Raw genomic sequence first — 18,856 nt, 5'->3', positions numbered from 1 at the left:
TCAAGGACAGCATGCCACACAGAAAGACTAGCAAGGGCAAAGGCACAAAGGTGTGAACTGGTGGTTTGGAACGAATGAAGCTCAGATGAGGTTCAAGGGTGCAGAGGGAGTGGAGGCTGGAGCGGTCATCAGGGAGGCCCATCAAGGGCCTTGTATGCTGGGCTGAGGGACTAGAACTTTTTGCCTTAGACAGTAGGCAGCCATTGGAGGATTGTAGGGAGGAACATGGTCGGATTTACATTTTAGAACAGTCACGTGAAAGTTGGTTTAGGAATGGACTGGAGAAAGGAAGGCCAGGCGAAGCAGTCAGCAAAGCAGTGTGAGCCTCTCTTTAGTGGGGAACCTGTGGTGGGAGTGGACAACTGGGCTGTAGGATTGGCCTCACTGGGGGCAGCTGTTTTCAGGGTGCAGGGCCAAAGGTAGATTGAGGCATGCAGGAACTTTTAGGCCTTTAGTTTGAACAGACTCAAAGACAGATGCAGGTCGGACTGTGTCTAGAGTTCTGGAAGGTCCAAGGCAGGACCCCAGCCCAATACCTAGGAACCAGAGCAAAGGCCAGCCCTGGGGAAGAGCCCACATGGGCCACACAGGGTGTCAGATAGGTCCCCAGTCCTGAAGGTAGAGAACTGAGGACACCTGAGTCTGGTTCAGGTATGTCCCTGATCATCTCCCTTTTATGGCTACTTGTAAAGATGAGTCACAGACACCCAGGCACATCTGAGGCTATTTCCTTGCTGTGCCTGGCCTTCCTCACAGGAGGTTCCTTTCAGCACCTCATTTTGATTCCATTTACAATTTGGGCCAGACCTGGGACTCTCCTGGCAAGAATGAACTCTAGCTTGACTCCACCTGTTCAGGAGCCTTAAGGCATATGCCCCCCTGGCCAGTCACCGCACCCCCTCAGGATGCAATTTCAGGAGTACGTGGATAGGAGTTCAGTTCTCCAGTTCACTCCCTAGAGCCCGTTTGGCCAATTAGTCACTCATACAATAAACATTTATTTAAGCATCCATGACATACCAGTCCTTGAACTGAGAGCTAGATTTATAGGGTTGGATAAAATTCAGTCCTTATGCTAGAAGAGCTCACAATTTAATGGACAGGAACACATTCAACACCATAAGCCACACAGCACAGTTCAATATGATTTACACAGTACATCTCAACATGATAGAAGATCTCAGGTCTGTCTTGAGCGTCAGGAGCCTCAGCTGAGAAAAGGACGGCTCCCAAGCAAAGGGGCTATGAGGACAAAGCCTGGAGGAAGATACTGACGGGAATGTCAGCAGTGGATGGAAGAGGTAAGAGGTGCTACAGTCAGAACACCTGACTTCAGTCCTGCACAGTAATCCTGGACTGTGACTTACTTATGCCTCTGTTCCTACATCTGCAACATGGAGAGAATAATAGTGTGCATGTCATAGGGTTTAACTGAGACAAAACAAGTAGAATGCCTGGCATGGGGCCTGGAATATGGTAAACACAATGCCAGCTGTGCAGGTGGTCATTGTCTTAGAATTAAAAAATCTGATTACATCCCTAGATTCTTGGAGTCAGAGAATTGCAGAATCACAGAAACTTAGGATCTTAGAATCTAAATAAAACAGAGCCTAAATATTAACTGGAGGAGGAGATGGAGAGGCAGATAGTTCCTTGTCCCTTCAGATGAAAGAAATTTCCTGTAATAACTCAGGGTCCAGGGCTGTCACATTCGGTTGTATACTATATACTTCCAAGAAGATCATTCATATAGACTCTGATATGAATGGAGTCCCTGAAGGCCATCATAAAACCTGTACCTCCACATGGGGAAATTCACTTTCTCCCAGATAAGTCTGATAAATCCCAGGGGGCTCACACTTACCCCCATAATTCTTTTCTAGCAAAGCAGTGTGGCTTTGTCATGGGTCACACTGATCTGAAGGTGATGAAGCTGGCTCTTGGATTTCATGTAAAGAAATAAAGTTACTCCCCCAAGCATTGCCGAGAGTAGATGTACAGAGGTTTTGGAATGTGTCAGAGAAGGATTACATCTTGTGAAGCACAGCTTACTCCCTCCAGGTGGTACAATGGGATGTGTGCTCCCCTCTCTTCTTCCCTCCTAATTTGCTCCTCAGAGCCCAGGCTTTGATTATTCCAGGCTTGTGGTGGGATCTCTACTCAAAGCTCTTATCAAGTTATTGTCCCCAACAGAAGTAATTCCTGCTCTTCCTCAGAATAATTCTGGGCCATGTGTCTAGGTGGTAATTTTTGTACACCTCATCGCATTTAGCACCACTTACAAAACCTGAGATGTGATAGATGTAGTCCATACACCTGCTCAGGAGGCTGAGATAGGAGGATCAAAACTTTGAGGCCAGCCCGAACTGCATTGTTATACTCTGTCTCTAAATACAAACACAAATGAGCAAAGCCTGAGACTGACAGATCACTAAAATCAAATAATATTAGGAAGAAGATTTGAGAATAATCAGTCTAAGAATTGTGGAGAATTGTAGAATACCCCACCCCCAAATCTTAATAATTGGAAGTTGCCATGAGGGGTCATTGAGTCCTTACCTTATTCAACACAGGTATCTCCTCTACAACATTACTGGCACCTGCTCATACTGCCGCTATTTAAATATGGCTTCCATTTCCTCACCAGGTGATCTATTCCCACTGTGAGATTACGACATCAGCTCCTTGTGGAAATGCTGAGATAAAGAGGCCCTTAGCTTTCTTCTGTATGCCTGATAACTCAGGCAGACTCCAACTAGACCTCACAGCAATGACAGTTGGGAAGGCCAGGATGTAATAACCTAGCTAGATTCAAGAGCTGAGACCTGGGTGGTCCAAGGTATGATAAGCATGGTGAGTTCAGTTATGATTGGGGTAGGGATTTGGATAGAGGGTGAAGTATAATAATAACAAGAACGACACTGGTGGCTACCATGGGTTGATAAGTTGCATTTTCATTTCATTTCATTTCAAATACATTAAAATTCCTCTTGCGGTTTCTTCTTTGACTCAAATTATCTTTAGAAGTGTATTGTTTAATCTCCAAGCATTTGGGGACTTTCCAACTACTCTTCTGTTGTTGTTATCTTAGTTTAATTCCAGTGTGGTCTGAAGGCAGACAATGTATGATTTCTACTATTTTAAATTTGTTAAGTTGTGTTTTATGGCTTACTTTATTGAATATTCCATGTGACTTTGAGTATTCTGCTATTGGATGGAGGAGTCTATAGGCTCCAGTTATTTCCAGATTCATGGGTGCTGTTGAGTTCAACCATGTTCTTACTCATTTTCTGCTTGCTGCATCTGTTGTTTCTGATATAGGAATGTTTTAGTCTCCAAGTATAATAGTAGATTCATCCTTTTCTCCTTGGAGTTCTATCAGATTTTGCCTCACATTTTGATGCTCTGTTGTTAGGCATATACACATTAAGGATGGATGTGTTTTCTTGAGAATTAACCTCTTTATCATATGTAATGCCCACCCCTTTTATATCCCTAATAATTTTTCTTGCCCTGAAGTCTGCTCTGAAATTAATATAGGAACTCTTTCTTTCTTTTCTTTCTTTCTTTTTTTTGTTGTGGTTCTGGGGCTTGAACTTAGGGCCTCTACCCTGAACCATTCCACCAGCCCCTTTCTTTTATGCTAGCTATTTTTGAGATAGGGTCTCACGAACTATTTGCCTGGGTTGGCTTCGAACTGAGATTCTCCTGATCTCTGCCTCCTGAGTAGCTAGGATTATAGGCGTGAGCCACTTATGCCCAGCTTCTCATTTTCTTTTGATTAGTGTTAGCCTGGTGTATCTTTCTCTATTCCTTTATTTTTTAATTTATTAAATGTCTTTACATTTAAAGTGGGTTTCATAGTTGGGCACTGGTGGGTCACCTCAGCTACTTGGGAAGCTGAGATGAAGAGGAGCTCTGTTCATGGCCAGCCTGGGCAAATAGTTTGTGATATTCATCCCCAAAATAACCAGAACAAAATGAACTGGGGGTGTGGCTCAAGTGGTAGGGCACCTACCTTGCAAGTACAAAGTCCTGAATGGGTTTTGTGAACCAAGATATTAAAGTTTTTTATTGTAAATGAAATTTCATTTTTTTCTTGTTTTCCCCCCATGTTTTTATTAGTGCATATTAATTTTACAATGCTGGGGGGGGTTCATTGTGCTATTTCCACACATGCATTTAATATGCTTTGATCATATTCACTCTCCTATTATATAATTCATCCTCCTTTCTATATAATTGGGCCTTGTTTTTGATCTGTTTTGATAATCTCTGTTTTTAATTGGTATATTTAGACCATTGATGTTTAAAGTAATTGTTGATATAATTAGATTAATAAATACCATGTTGGTTACTATTTTCTATTCATTGCTCTTATATTTTTGTTTCTTTTTTTGTCTTCCACACCTTTTCTGCCTTTTGTGGTTTTAAGTAAGAATTTTATATAATTCCATTTTCTGTCCTTAGCACATCAATTGTTGTTCTTTCTTTTTTTTTTGTTTTTTTGTCATGTTCTTTCTTAATTTTTTAAAAAAAAATGGTTGCCCTGCCTGGTGCTGGTGACTCACACCTATAATCTTAGCTACTCAGGAGGTAGAGATCAGGACTACAGTTCCAAGTCAGCCCAGGTAAATAGTTCCCAAGACCCTATCTTGAAAAAACCCATCACAAAAAAGGGCTGGTGGAGTGGCTCAAGACGTAGGCCCTGAGTTCAAACCCCAGTACAGCCAAAAAATGGTTGCCCTAAAGTTTGCAACATACATATACCATAATCTGCCATTTAATAACAAAAATACATTTTGAGAAATGTGCCATTAGGTGATTTCATTGTGTGAAGGTCAGAGTATACTTACACAAACTAAGATGACTACAACGTTACTCGGTGACATAGTCTTCTGAGACCACCATTGTGTAAACCATCTGTCAGTGACTGAAATGCCATTTTGCAGTACATGACTGTTTAACTAATCCAAGTCCACTTTTATGACATTTTCCTGCTTCATAATAATTTAGTAGTCTCTCTTTATCCACAGCTTGCATTTTTCTTTTTTTTTTGGTGGAACTGGGGTTTGAACTCAGGGCCTCATGCCTGATAAGTAGGCACTGTACCACTTGAGCCACTCCACCAGTCCTGTTTTGTGTTGGGTATTTTCCAGATAGGGTCTCACAAACTATTTGCCCAGGGCTGGTTTCAAATCATGATCGTCCTGATCTCTGTCTCCCAAGTAGCTAGGATTACAGGCGTGAGCCACAGGCACTCGGCTTTTATCCAGTTTGCTTTCTGCTATTTAGTTACCTTCAGTAAGCCACAGCCCAAAAATATTAAATGGAAGATTCCAGAAACAAACAATTCCTAATTTTTAAATTACATGCTATTCTCAGTAACATGATGATATCTCACGTCATCCTGCCTCCTCCCGACTGGACTTGAGTCATTCCTTTGTCCAGCATATCTACCTGCCTGCTAGACACTTCGTGGACATTTTGGTTATCAAATCATCTAACACAGAGTTCCAATGCTTCTGTGTAGTATTCAGTACCACCCTTCGTCTCAGGCATCCACTGAGGGACTTGGAACATATCCCCTGTTGATAAGAGAGACTATTGTGACAAAATACTCTTTATTCCTCCTTCCTATCCCTTATTTTATTGCATTCATTTTATTCATACTCAAGCATTGGGTATATTACTCATATACAAATACATTGTTGCTATTATTATTTTGTACCAATTGTTGTGTTAGATCAATCAAGAATACAGAAAACAAAATCTTGAAAGAAAACTGAGAAATAAAAACTTACTTGTAGAAGAAAAAAGATAAGAATTTCATTCCACTTCTCAGAAACCAAGCAAGCATGATGAACCTGAAGTGAAATATTTAAAGTGTTCAGGTGCTGGTGGCTCATGCCTGTAATCCTAGCTACTCAGGAGGATCACAGTTCAAAGCCAGCCTGGGGCAAATAGTTCTCAAGACCCTATCTTGAAAATACCCACCACACACAAAAAAAGGGACTGGTGGAGTGGCTCAAGTTGCAGAGCACCTGCCTAGCAAGCAGGTGTTTAAACCTGAGTTTAAACCTAATACTACCAAAATAAAAAATAAAGTGTCTCGAGAAAAAAACCCTCCAACCTTGTATTTGGTATCCTGCAAATTTTTCTCACTTTGGTAGCACATATGTTAAAATTGAAAACAATATAGAGACAATTGGCATGGCCCCTGAACAAGGAAAGCATGCAAATTTGTGAAGCATTCCATATTTTTAATTATAGTTAGGAGGACTAAGTCTTAAGAGGTCCATTGTACAAGGTTACTTGCTATGTTATAGCTCTCACCACAAAGATGACAAGGTGAGGCAGTGTATTTTTCAGTTAGCAACATTTAACCATCCCACACTAGATATATACTTCAAAACATCACGTAGTACTTGATAAAAACATGCACTGTATTCTGTCATTTAAAAAAGAACAAGGAAAATACAAGTTTTAAAAGAAATTTTTTAGGACTGGCTCAGTGGCTCAAGTGGTAGAGCACCTGCCTAGCAAGTGTGAAGCTCTGAGTTCAAACCCCAGTACCAGTTAAAAAATGTATATGTGTAAAATAAAATTTTACCTTCACTTATTCTTTCTTTACTGCTCATTCTTTCTTTATCTTGATCTGAGTTTCTGACCCCCAATCAACTTCCTTTTCCTCTGAAAAACTTCTTTAAACATTTCTTACAAGGTGAGTATACTGGCAACAAGTTTCCTCACTTTTGTGTCTGGTAAAGCCTTTATTTTTCCATCACTTCTGAAGGAAAACTTGCAGGATTCAGAATACTAGGCTGGAGGGTTTTTTTTTTTCACTCAACATTTTAAACTTTCATTGACTCTCTTCTTGCTTGCTTGCCTTCTGAGAAGGTGGATGTAATTCTTACCTTTGCTCTTGCGTAGGGAAGGTTTTTATCCTCTGCTTTCAAAATTTTCTTCGTTTGATTTTATGCAGTTTTAGTATGATATGCGCATGTGAGTTTTTTGTTGATATTGTTTTGTTTTGCTTTTTTTAATGTTCATCCTGCTGGGTCTTCTTTCAGCCTCTTGGATCCATGGTTTGGTGTCTAACATTAGTTTGGTGAAATTCTCGGTCATTGTTGCTTCAAATATTTCTTCTGTTGCTTTCTTCTTTCAATATTCCCATTATGCATATGGCATACCTTTTGTAGTTGCCCACAATTCTTGGATATTCTTTCTCATTTTCTCTTTTTTCTCTTTGCATTTCAGTTTTGAAAGTTTCTACTGACACATCCTCAATCTTAGAGTTTCTTTCCGCAGCCATGAGCCAATCAAAGGCTTTCTTCATTACTGTTAGTGTTTTGAACTCATTTTAAAAATTCTTTCTCAGAATTTCCCTCTCTCTGCTAACACTGCCCATTGGTCTTGCATTGTGTCTACTTTTTCCATTAGAACCTAGAATATTGATCACAGTTGCCTTAAATTTCCAGTCTGGTACTTTGAGTGTCCTGTCATACCTGACTCTGATTGTGAGACTTGCTCTGTTTTTCCAAACTGATTTTTTTTGTCATTGAAAGTTGCACATGATGTGCTCGGTAGAAGGAATTCTAGTAAAATAGGTCTGTTGTGATGGTCGGTAAGGTGTGAGGGAGGGAAAAATGTTGTACAGTCCTGTGTTTGGGTTTCAGTCTTTTGGTGAGCTGTGTCCCTGGGCTGGAAACTTCACTAGTGCTTCTCAGGTCTTCACTCCCTTTAGGTGGGAAAAAATTGCCAGAGAGGGCAAGAGTTGGTATTCTCTTCTCCCAAATGGTTGTCTAGAGTTTGGAGTTCAATATTTCTCTTCCCCAAGGTTAATTAGACTCTTACAAAATCCCAGAAAATTCAACTCTCATACAGTAATTCGTCTTGAGTTCAGGTCTTGTTAAGAAGAAAAGTGATCATATTTCAAAATGATCACTCTTCCCATCCTCCTACTAAAGGTAGGAGAGTCACTGTGAGGACATAGCAGATGACACTCATGAGCGTGTTTCCCCCGACCCTGCCCTCTATGGAGCTTCCTGGAGGTCTTAACTCTTACATTAACCCCCTGCAATTTTTCAAGTACCGGTACTGGTTCCAGTGGAGGTTTCTGCTTGTGGGTTTCTGCAGATTATCTGATTATCTGTAACCACTTTTTGTTTCTCCAATTTTTAGGGCAATATTCCATCTATGGAAGTGATTCTTGTGGCTCAGCAAGAACTTGGGTCTGTCTATTTACAAAGCCTATGTGAGTCCCACCTGCCCTGCTGCCACCCACACTAAGCAGATTCAGGACAGGGATTCAGGCCCTGAGATAGACACAGCCAGCTATAGAGCTAGAGCTCAGGCTAAAATGGAGGGAGAGACCCAGAAGCTAGGAAGGCTCACAGGACTCATGGTTGGCAGTTCGTCCGCCAGGTCTCTGGAGGTAAGTGCTTAATTCTAATTCTTCCCCTCCTAACCGTGTCACTGAGGGTAAGCCATATCTCCTCTCCTAGTCTCAGTTTCTTTTTTTTTTTTGGGATCGGTGTTTGAACTCAGGGCTTTGTGCTTGCAACATAGGCACTCTACTGCTTGAGCCACACCTCCAGTTCATTTTGCTCTGGCTATTTTGGAGATGGGAGGGGGGCTGGTGAGGGGGGAGAGGGTCTCATGAACTATTTGTTTGGCTGGCCTCGAACCACAATCCTCCTGCTCTCAAGCTAAAATTACAAGCACAATGCACCAGTGCCCAGCTTAGCCTCTGATTCTTGTAGGTAACTGGGAGCCTGGCAAGTAGTAACAGCTAAAAAAAAAAGGAAGTTTTTATTGCTGTTGGTGAGTGGTGATTAATGTTGCCAGCTGGGAGGCTGCAGGTGCTTCTTCCCCTCAAGTTCTGTCCAGGTGAGGTCAGTAACTGGAGAGGAGAGAGCTGCCAGGGGACATCAGCTAGCATGGCTGGGGGAGGTGAAAGCTCTGAAACCCCAGTAAGGAATCATTCTGCTGACAACGTGATAAAGAAATACATCAGCTCTGGCTGGATCTCTTTTCCCTGACTACTGACCTGGCTGGCATCCAGTGCCTGAGAGCTCTAGAGCACAGAAGGACTGATTTGACTGGTCTTTTCTTGGAGCCAGGTGTGGCAACTGGAGGAAAACCCTACAGTTCCAGCTCAGAGTCAACCCTGGCACTTCCTGATCAACCCTAATGCCAGCGGTTCAAGATGGCATAAGAGAAACTAGGTTTATACTCCCAATTGAAACAACTTAGAAACCAAAACAGACTAAAGGAGTGGGACTCAAGACATTTCATATTAGGTAGCAACAAAGATTGATCAATGAGAGAAAGGAAGAAAAACAAGGTGAGAGATACTATGACTGACTTATCGCCTGGAGAATGCTCCCAAGCCAGCATGGTACAGAGGTAGGGGAATTTGACAGAGCTGACTTCTGAGTTAAGACATGATTAGGAGTTTAGGAGAAGCCAAAGTGTTTGAAAGATAGTGTATTGGAGAAATGAGAGCTGCAGAGAAAGAACACTGGAGATATGAAGAGGGTTCCTTTTGCCTATTCAGTTGAGTGTTAAAAAACTGGATCATCTGAGGTTGGGTAAAGAACCAACCAAAAGGATAAGAGAACAGTGCCTAGTGCACACAAAGCTAGGAAATAGAGCTTGTTTTTGATAAAGTGGAAAGCCTCTTAATCCAAGGGACATCAGTTAGTTTTAAGAAGGGTCTTGACTGAGTACTGGTATAAAAGTAACCCTATGTTAAATGCAGCTCTGGTCCCACCTATTGGAAGGATGGAACAGTTCCCAAGCAACTTTGTTACTTCTCAGAACAAATCTCAAAACTCATAGAAATACAAAAGTATATAGCACCCAACAAGTTAATATTCACAGGCGTCTGGCATCTAGTTACTAGGAATACAAAGAAGCAAGAAGACACCGCCCATAATGAAGATATTAATCCATTGACATTGATCCAGAAATTACAATGATGATAAAATCAGAAGACAATGACATTAAAACCATTATTATGAATGTATTTCATAAGCTAGGAAAAAAAAAAGATTATGTAGAGGCATGTAAATGTTTTAAAAGACCCAAAGAAAAATTTTAAGAGATGGAAACTACAGTGCCTAAGATGAAAAATGAACTGAAGTTAGCCTCAAACTGCCAGATTGCTAGTGCAAAAAAAAAAAAGTTGGCACCGGTTGGCTTATACCTATAATCATAGCTAGTCAGGAGGCAGAGATCAAGAGGATTATGGTTCAAAGCTAGCCTGAGGCAAATAGATTGTGAGACCCTAGCTTGAAAAAACCCAATACAAAACAGGCCTAGCAAGCCTAGAAAGCATGAGGCCCTGAGTACAGGAAGAAGTCAAGCTATTTATTCACAGATCACATGATTGCCTAATTGAAAATTCCTAAGGAGTCCACTAACAGCAAATAGAACTAATAAGTGAGTTTAGCAAGTCAATATACAAAATTCAACTATGTTCTATGCCTTAGCAATAAACAACCTGAAATCGAAAATTTTGTGGCATCAAAAAATAAAATATTCAGGGATAAATCTAATAAAATATGTATAACATCTGTACACTGAACCAATAAGATATAGATGAGAGGAATTAGCACTTCCATAAAAAAAAATTGATTTAATCGAAATTTAAGTTTGTTGCTCTTAAAACGACATTAATGCCAGGTGCCTGTGGCTCATGTCTGTAATCCTAGCTACTCAGGAGTCAGAGATCAGGAAGGTCACAGTTTGAAGCCAGTCTGGGCAAACAGTTTGCAATACCCTAACCTGGGAAAAAACCATCACAAAAAAAACTGGCTGTTGGAGTGGCTCAAGGTGTAGGCTCTGAGTTCAAACCCCAGTACCATTAAAAAAAAAAAAAGGAAAAAAATAACATTATTAGGCTGGGGGGCTCAAGTAGTAGAAAGCTTGCCTAGTATGTGTGAGGCCCTGAGTTCAATCCCAGTGGGAGAGGGGACGATATTACTAAGAAAGTAAAAAGACAAGCCAAAAACTGGAAAGAAAAAAGAATCATATCTGGCAAGAGACTTGTTTTTAGATTATATAAAGAGCCCTTTCAACTCAGCAGTAAGACAACAATCCGGTGAAAACATGGGCAATAGAGGTGTGGCTCAAGCGATAGAGCATCTGCTTTGCAAGCATGAGTTCAAACTCCAGTCTCACGCAAAAAATAAATAAACAAATAAATAAATATCATGGGCAAACATTTGAACATATTCCTCATCAAAGAAAACAGATGGAAGCTACCACAGATATGAAAAGAACCCCAGTAACGTAGTTATTGGGAAAACACAAATTAAAACTATAATGTGGTGTCACCCCATTGCTATTAGTATGTCCCAACATTAAAAAGACTAATCATGTCAAATGTTGAGGAAGCTGTGTGGCAACTAGCATTCTCATCTATGCAGTGGTAGTGAACTGGCATATTCATTTTGGAAAAAGTTTGACAGTTTCTTAAAAAATTAAACATACACCTATCTGTAACCCAGTTATTCCCCTCCTATTTCCCAAGAAAAATGAGAGCATTACAAATACTTATACATGAATATTTATAGCAACTTTATTTGTAATCATTAAAATTTGGAAATAATCCAGATCCTAGGGCCATGGAAAAAGGCCCTAGGAAAAAGGCCAAGCCCAGGGATTACTTAGGAAGGTTTAAGCAGGGGCCATAGGGGAGTGTGCATGCAGCTCTGGAGTCAGAGGCTTCTGGGTACCAATTATGACTCTGCTACTGATGAAAATGGTGAGTTTGGGCTAATAATTTCCCTGAGCCTCAGTGTCCTTATCTGTAAAAGGGCCTGATGATAACAGTACCTACCCCTCAGGACTGTTGTGAAAGCAAAAGGGTGTAACAGCATAGGTAGAGGTTGAGAGCACATGTTTCCCTGATGAGTCTTTGATAACATCATGATTATCATCATCACGGTCACCATTGTCATCCTCGTTGTGGTCTACCTCAAAGGATTCTGGGGAGGCTTACACAAAGCAGCTGTGCAAACTGTCTGGCACAAGCATTGCTAAATAATTAAGGGGCAGTGACAGATGCTGTGGTACTGGGTGCTGGGAGACTCACACAGGGAAGAGAGAAGAGTTCTACCTGCTTGGGTGGAAGAAGGATAAGGAAGGTTTTCCAGAGGAAGCACTGTTTTATTTGGGCCTTGCAGGATAAGTTTCCTGGGAGAGGAGGGGGAAGACAGGAAGAGGAAGCCTTGTATGCACATATGAATAATAAAAGAAAAATGAAAAAAAAAAAAAAAAAACCTAAGGACGGGGTGTGGCTCAGGTGGTAGAGCACCTGCTTAGCAAGTTCGAGACCCTGAATTCAAACCCCAGTACTGCCAAAAAAAAAAAGAGGAACTTGTACAAAGACTTGGATGTGTTGTGAGAGAGCCTGAGTATGTCCGAGGAACATGGAGCAGTTTTATGAGGCCCTGTGTCTGGGGTGAGGAATGAAGAGCAAGGCTGCCCAGGGGCATTGGGGCCAAATCTCAAAGAGCTGGGATTGCATTAAGGGGTGGGAGGTAGGGTGTGGGTGGGGTGGGGGCGGGGATGGGGGGCTTCCTATCTGTCAATATAGCAGAATCACCTGGAGCACTTTAAAACAATACCGTTCATGATTCCACTCAGTAATATTCTAAGTAAGTATTTCTGACTCTGCCCACAGGAAACAGTTATACCCCAGCACCAAGAATAGGTTCAACTGGTTTCAGCCAATCTGTATAGCCCACCCTCTGCCTATAGCCACGTGTCCAGGGTTGCCCTGCAGCAAAGAAGAGCCAAAGAAAAGCAAGAAGGCCTTTTCTGGCATTCTGAGAAAGAGAAGTGCATTCTTCCTTTCTATGGCTGCCACCAAGGAAACTCTCTTTTATGGAATTTAGGTAAGGGAGGGACCAGGAGTCCCTCAGCAGACAAGCCTAATCATGACACTGGAAAGGTCAAAGCAGATCCAGGGAGAGACCCTCCTCCCATTCTTGATGACCTTGATTGAGCCACCTGAATCCAGGGAAAAGATTCCTTTAGTTTAAACCAGCTTTCATTCATTTATTTATTTGACCAATATATACGGACCACTTACTATGACTATAATCCTCAATCCTCAATCTACTTTTTTTTTTTAAATAGGGTCTCATTTTGTAGTCCACAATGACTACAGAACAGTCTTTCTGTTCTGTACAGTGGCCTGGAACTCACAATCCTCCTACCTCCACCTCCTGAGTGCTGGGATTACAGGCATGCAGCACCACACCAGACTTGTGGAGAGGAACAAAGGACTAACCATTGATGCTGACTCAAAGGGGCATTAGTATAGGAATATGCATAGGGCACAAAGTAAAATCCCAGAGGTATTATGAAGAGCCTACTCACAATGGGCCTCATGAGGTGTGGCTAGAGGGAAATTTAATCCCTTCCTAATCAACGGATGTCTAATGTATCTGTGACTTAATGCCATAGGTTCTGAATGTCAACAATCCCAATTGACAGAAAGATCCCTAAATGATTTATTCCCTGAACAAACTCAGTGACTACCTTTATAATTTTAACAGGCAAATTTACAGAACAATTGCTGTAACTCATACATAGATCTTAAATATTTTATTGGACAAATAAACCATTTTAAAAGTTGATTGATTTCTTATTGATTAATTACAAGAGTTCTTGATATATTCTGGATAAAAGTCCTTCCTTATCTGATATATATTTTGCAAATGTTTTCACCCATTGGTGGCTTGCCTTTTTATTCTTTAATGGTGTCTTCCAAAGGGCAGTTTTTCATTTTGATAAAGTCTAATTTATCAATTTCTTTTATGATTTCTGCCTTTTGTGTTCTCTCAAAGACTAAGTCCTTGTTTGGCTGGGGGTTTCTCAACCTCAGCAGTATTGTGATGTTGGCACAGATAATTCTTTTTCTTGTGGGAGGTTACTCTGTGTTATAGTGGTCCCTCAGTATGCACAGGGATGGTTCCAGGACCCCCTTGGACACTCAGATCACTTGTATAAAATATCCTAGTATAGTATGTGCATGATAATGCAGCACATCTTCCCAAATGCTTTAATCATCTCTAGAGTACTTAACATACCTAACAACATAAGTGCTGTGTAAATAGTCCTACTGTATTGTTTAGGAAATAATGACAATGTTCAATAACGGTGCATTGTTTTTTCCCCTGAATATTTTTGATTCCTGAATGGTTGAATCTGTGGATGCACAGCATGCAGATATGGAGGGCTGACTGTATTTCAGAATGTGTAGCAAAATCCCAGCTGCCATGTTTGAGCAGTTTTGTGGAGAGTTCCCATGACGAGGTGCTGAAGCCATCTGACATCTTGTTTGACTGTAGCCCTGGCCAAAGTCTAGATTGCAGCCCAAGACCCTCAGCCAGGACTGCTCCCGGATTCCTGGTCTATGGAAGCTCAAGTGATGCATGCTTGTTTTAAGTCACTGAGTTTGAGGTCATTTATTTATTAATTTTTTATTCCCCTCCCCTCCTGAGGTCATGTATTATACACCAGTAGATAACTAACACACATCTCACATAGATTTTGTTAAATGATTCCTACTTTTTTTGATGTTTTGTGTGATTTTAAAGGGTTATTAAATGTTCAATTTCCATTGTTTATTGCTAGTATATATATAATTGAATTAAAAATACTGACTTTAGATCCTGTGACCCTGCTAAACTTACTTATTATTTCTCACTTACTACTAGTTCTAGTAGTTTAGAAATCTATAATTTTGGCACTTCAAGAAACTAGTACAATGGTCCCCAACTCCTGGCTGGTGAGTGTTCTCCTTTTTTTCTGTGATGAACTTTTAAAAGCAACATTCTGGTACACATCTGTAATCACAGCTACTCAAGAGGTGGAGGTCAGAGGATCGTGGTTGGAGGCCAGGCTGGGCAAAAAAATTAGTGAGACCCTCTATCTCAAGAAATAAGCTGGGCATGGTGACACATGCCTATTATCTCAACTATGCAGGAGGCATAGATAAAAGGATCCTGGCCCTGGGCAAAATGCATAAGACCATATCTGAAAAATAACTAAAGGAGAAAAGGGGCTCAGGGAATAGCTCAAGTGGCAGAGCCCCTGCCTAGCAAGTGAGAGGCCTTGAGTTCAAACCCCACTATTGCCAATCAATCGATCAATCAATCAATAAAAACAAAGTCCTTATAAATTCTAAGTCTCTGGTTTTTCTCCTCCAATACTAGGGAAACCTTAGGACCATCAGCAGCAGAAGCTCATGGACTTTTACTTTCACAACCCAGCATTAGCACTAGTCCCTGACTACCATCGGACTTGGCTTCACTTCATTCATTGAGTACTAACTCACTTCCTTTAGCTTCTCTGCTCAGTCACTGGCTTGAACAGGCTCAGATCTCTGGACTTCTCCATACCGTGACTGCTTCGCCTCCATTTTCCTACCATGTCTTCCCAATTCAAGTTCTGAAGCATGACGGCTGGAGTCATGGCTCAAGTGATAGAGCACCTGCCAAGCAAGCAAGAAACCCTGAATTCAAACCCCAGTATCAGCAAAGGATGAGGATCTTGAATGGTTCATTTTATCTTTTCCCTCCATGTTATTTGTTGTTAGGAAGCCCTTGAATCAGGTCCCCCTTTTGTCCAATGGTGCAGTCCATTGGGTGTCTGGCACCTTCTTGCTATGTCCTCACATGGTGGAAGGAGCCAGCTACACTTCTGTGGTCTTGTTTATAAGGCATCCCAATCATGCTCTCTTGACCTAATCACTTCCCCAAAGTGCTGTCTGGGGACAACCATCTGGGGACTAGAATTTCAACAGATGAATTTTGGATACAAACATTTGGGCCATAGTAAAGGACAAGGTTCCATGGCCCATATGTACCCACTTAAGGGGTAGGAGGTTATAGATACAGTCATCTCCCTTGAAAGGAGTATAATGGGTGCAGGCCCTGTGATGGTCACCTCTTCTGAAGACATCCGACTCTCAACCCTTACTCCTCCTAGTTTTTGAGGTTTGCTCTGTTACCTACTCCACTTAAAGGATTGAACATTTTTACCCCTTGGCATTGATTATCTTCCTCCTCCCTCCTACCCGTTCCTCTGGTCATTCACAGTCAGAACTGATGGGGCCAAGAAAAATCCTGAACTACTATCCAGGCCTTTGGCAGGTGAGAAGACTATGATTCAGAAAACCATGTGACTTGGCCAAGTTAATCTGATAGTCAATCCAGACACAAAAGTTATGTTTAGGCCTCCTGATTTTCCCATTTGTGTTTTTCCCCCCATTAACCAGGACTTGGCTCCAGTTGGCATGCCCTCGTCCCTCTCCCACTGGGGTCTATGGGGCAGGGAAACTGGTGCTGCAGGCCAGTGGAGGCAGGGAGGGCCTGGAGCAGGTGGTAACTATGATCCAGACTGGCCTGTGGGCAGCAGGCATTGGGGCTTAGAAAAGAATATCCTAAAGACTGGTGCTTTGGCTTGCTAAGAGGCCTTAGAATCTACCCTTCCCCCTCCTATCAAAGCCTTCTGAACTTCCCTTGTTTCTCCCCCTCACAGCACAGGGAGAGGATTTCTACAGGTCCCTTATCTTCCTTACCAACCGGATCCACAAAAAGAGGAAGACAATTGTCTTTGGTCTTCTTACTGAAATTTTATTAACCAGAGAAGACTAAGCTCATATCTGCAGGAAGAAAGACTGAGGTCTGTCAACACCCCAGGACAGACTTCTGTCATACACCATTGTCCTCTATTTTGGTTCCAAAGAGAATCTTTTTACAAACCATTGTCTGTTCTTGAGGCCCAGCCCACTTTGTCCCAGGCCATTGTTTGAGTTCCCCTAAAAATTATTTACTAGTCCCCTAAAAATTGTTTGCATTCCCCTTCTTCCCCTTCCCTAGAGGAAAAGGGGACTTCTAATGAAAGTTTTTGAGTCACGTTGGGCTAGTGTATGTCTTTTCTCCTATTTTATCTGTTTAGTGCAGTTTAGTCCAGCAAAGCTTTGGAAGGTGAAGGAGAAATTTCCCTTTGTCATGACACAAGCATTCCACTCTACCAGGATCAGGCTTCAGGGCTTAGTGCCTCAGTGCCTGGAGCTTAGATCCAGTTGCAGCTAGGAGATGAGGTACAGAAGCTGGCTGATTTGGAGTTAGAACCTATAGGCCTGTATTAGTGTCCTATGGCTGCTCTAACAAATCACCATAAACTAGGTGGATTAAAACCACAGAGCTATCTTCTCTCACAGTTCTGAAGGCCAGAAGTCTGAAAGCAAGTGGTGGTAGGGCTCTAATCCCTTCCAAGACTGGGGAAAATGCATTCTTTGCCTTTTCCAGTTGCTGATGGCTGCAAGTGTTCCTTGGCTTATGGCTACATCATTCCAATCTCTTCCTCTGTCTTCACATCTCTTCCTCTGCATGTTTGTGTTCTTTCTATGCTTGTCCCTCTCCTCTCTTTTATAAGGACATTTGTGTAGGGATTTATGGTTTACTTGGGACAATTCAGGATAAGTTCTCCACCCCCTACCCTGGAGATCCTTAACTTAATAACATTTTTTGTCTTACAAGGTGACATTGTAAGTTTCAGAGATTTGATGTGGGTATCTTCTGACATAATGTTTTTGGCCTACCAACAGACCTCACCTCCAACACCACTTACAATGGCTTCTGAACTGTGGAGAAGGGCAGCAGGCCAGAACTCTTTCCTTGGTTCATCTTACAGTAAAGAGCAGCTGGAAGTAGTGGGGAGAGAGAACACAATTACAGCCCTCCTACTCTGGATTCAGACATTTTTGCTTATGTTTTCATTGAATCATCTCAACTGGTCTACTGGGTAGGAATTAGTATTCTTATTTTACAGGTGAGGAAACTTGAGGCTCATAGTTGAAGTAACTTGCCTGAGTAACTGGCTGTGTCAGAGTCTGGACTAAAAGCCAGATTGATCTGGTTCTCAAGTCCATTCTGACTCCACCAGGCTGGGCTTTGCTGGCAAATTCACAGTGAAGGTTCTAGCTCTGCCCTGTGTGCACTGCTATCACCTCCTCTGCTTTCCATGCCTCCCACAGCATGTGCCTGCTCAGAGTGCCTTCTGTTGAAGCACCCTGTCTTTGGTTCTCAAGACCCAGGTCTCTCAAGAGACCTGAGAGCTCCCCTGGGAGTTCGGAGACATCAGCTGAGGTCCAAGCAGAACAGCCTTTATGAATGATGTCTCTCTATTTGACATTCATTCTGAGCCTCAATTTCCCCATTTGTCAAATGGGGGATCCAATGAATCTATAAGATAATGTTCAACTCCTGAGCCTCTGTGATTTGCAATGCTGTTAAAATGACAAAAGCTCTCACATTTGCATAGCCCTCTCTGGCTAAGAAAATGTTTTTACTAAACTCTTAAGGGTCAACACACATTGACTTCCATTGCTTGATCATGTGTTGGACAATGCTGGGTGATGGTGGACACAAAGAGATGAAGGAGACCAGTTCCTGCCCTTGGGAGCTGCTAGTGCAGGTGGGAGGGGGTAGAAAAGAGCACATACAGAGTGAACAAAGACCCCTGGGTGCTGGGGGGAGCTGAGGGGGAGGAGCACTGCTACACATGACCCCAATTCTGTAAAGTGAAGAAGACATTTTTGCCTCTATTTTAGATAAGGAAATTAGAGATGAATAAGAGAAATAATTGTCCAAGGACAGGCAGCCATGAGGTGGCCAGGCCTGCCTTCAATCCAGGTAGACATTTTGGCAGTTTTCCCTACACCATAGAGGACACTGGGATGATGGACCTGGGAAGGGCTCTGAGCCCAATGCTGAAGCATGTGTGCAGAGCTATCAGTCAGGTGGGAAGAGGGACTCCTCACTAC

At 42.0% G+C, this 18,856-nt stretch overlaps 2 long non-coding RNA genes and 1 other non-coding gene across 4 annotated transcripts in view; 2 read left to right on the top strand and 1 right to left on the bottom strand.

Moving 5' to 3' along the window:
- LOC141424960 (uncharacterized) overlaps window positions 1–2,745 on the bottom strand; it is a 15,227-nt gene extending 12,482 nt beyond the window's left edge. Inside the window, exon 1 of one of the 2 annotated variants that reach the window (XR_012449945.1) lies at window positions 2,560–2,745. This is a non-coding gene — a long non-coding RNA (uncharacterized lncRNA). The remainder of the gene's footprint in view (window positions 1–2,559) is intronic. The other variant, XR_012449946.1, reaches the window with a different exon arrangement.
- Window positions 2,710–18,856, top strand: LOC141424961 (uncharacterized). The gene is made up of 3 exons (XR_012449947.1): window positions 2,710–2,853; window positions 8,185–8,437; window positions 17,639–18,856. It is a non-coding gene; the product is annotated as an uncharacterized lncRNA (long non-coding RNA).
- LOC141425222 (U6 spliceosomal RNA) lies at window positions 6,158–6,265 on the top strand. Its single transcript, XR_012450310.1, has one exon. It is a non-coding gene; the product is annotated as a U6 spliceosomal RNA (small nuclear RNA).

Source organism: Castor canadensis, chromosome 7 (assembly GCF_047511655.1).
Source record: "Castor canadensis chromosome 7, mCasCan1.hap1v2, whole genome shotgun sequence".
NCBI lineage: Eukaryota > Metazoa > Chordata > Mammalia > Rodentia > Castoridae > Castor > Castor canadensis.
The sequence above is the reverse complement of the archived record's forward strand: the minus strand, read 5'-3'. Positions and strand labels throughout refer to the sequence as shown.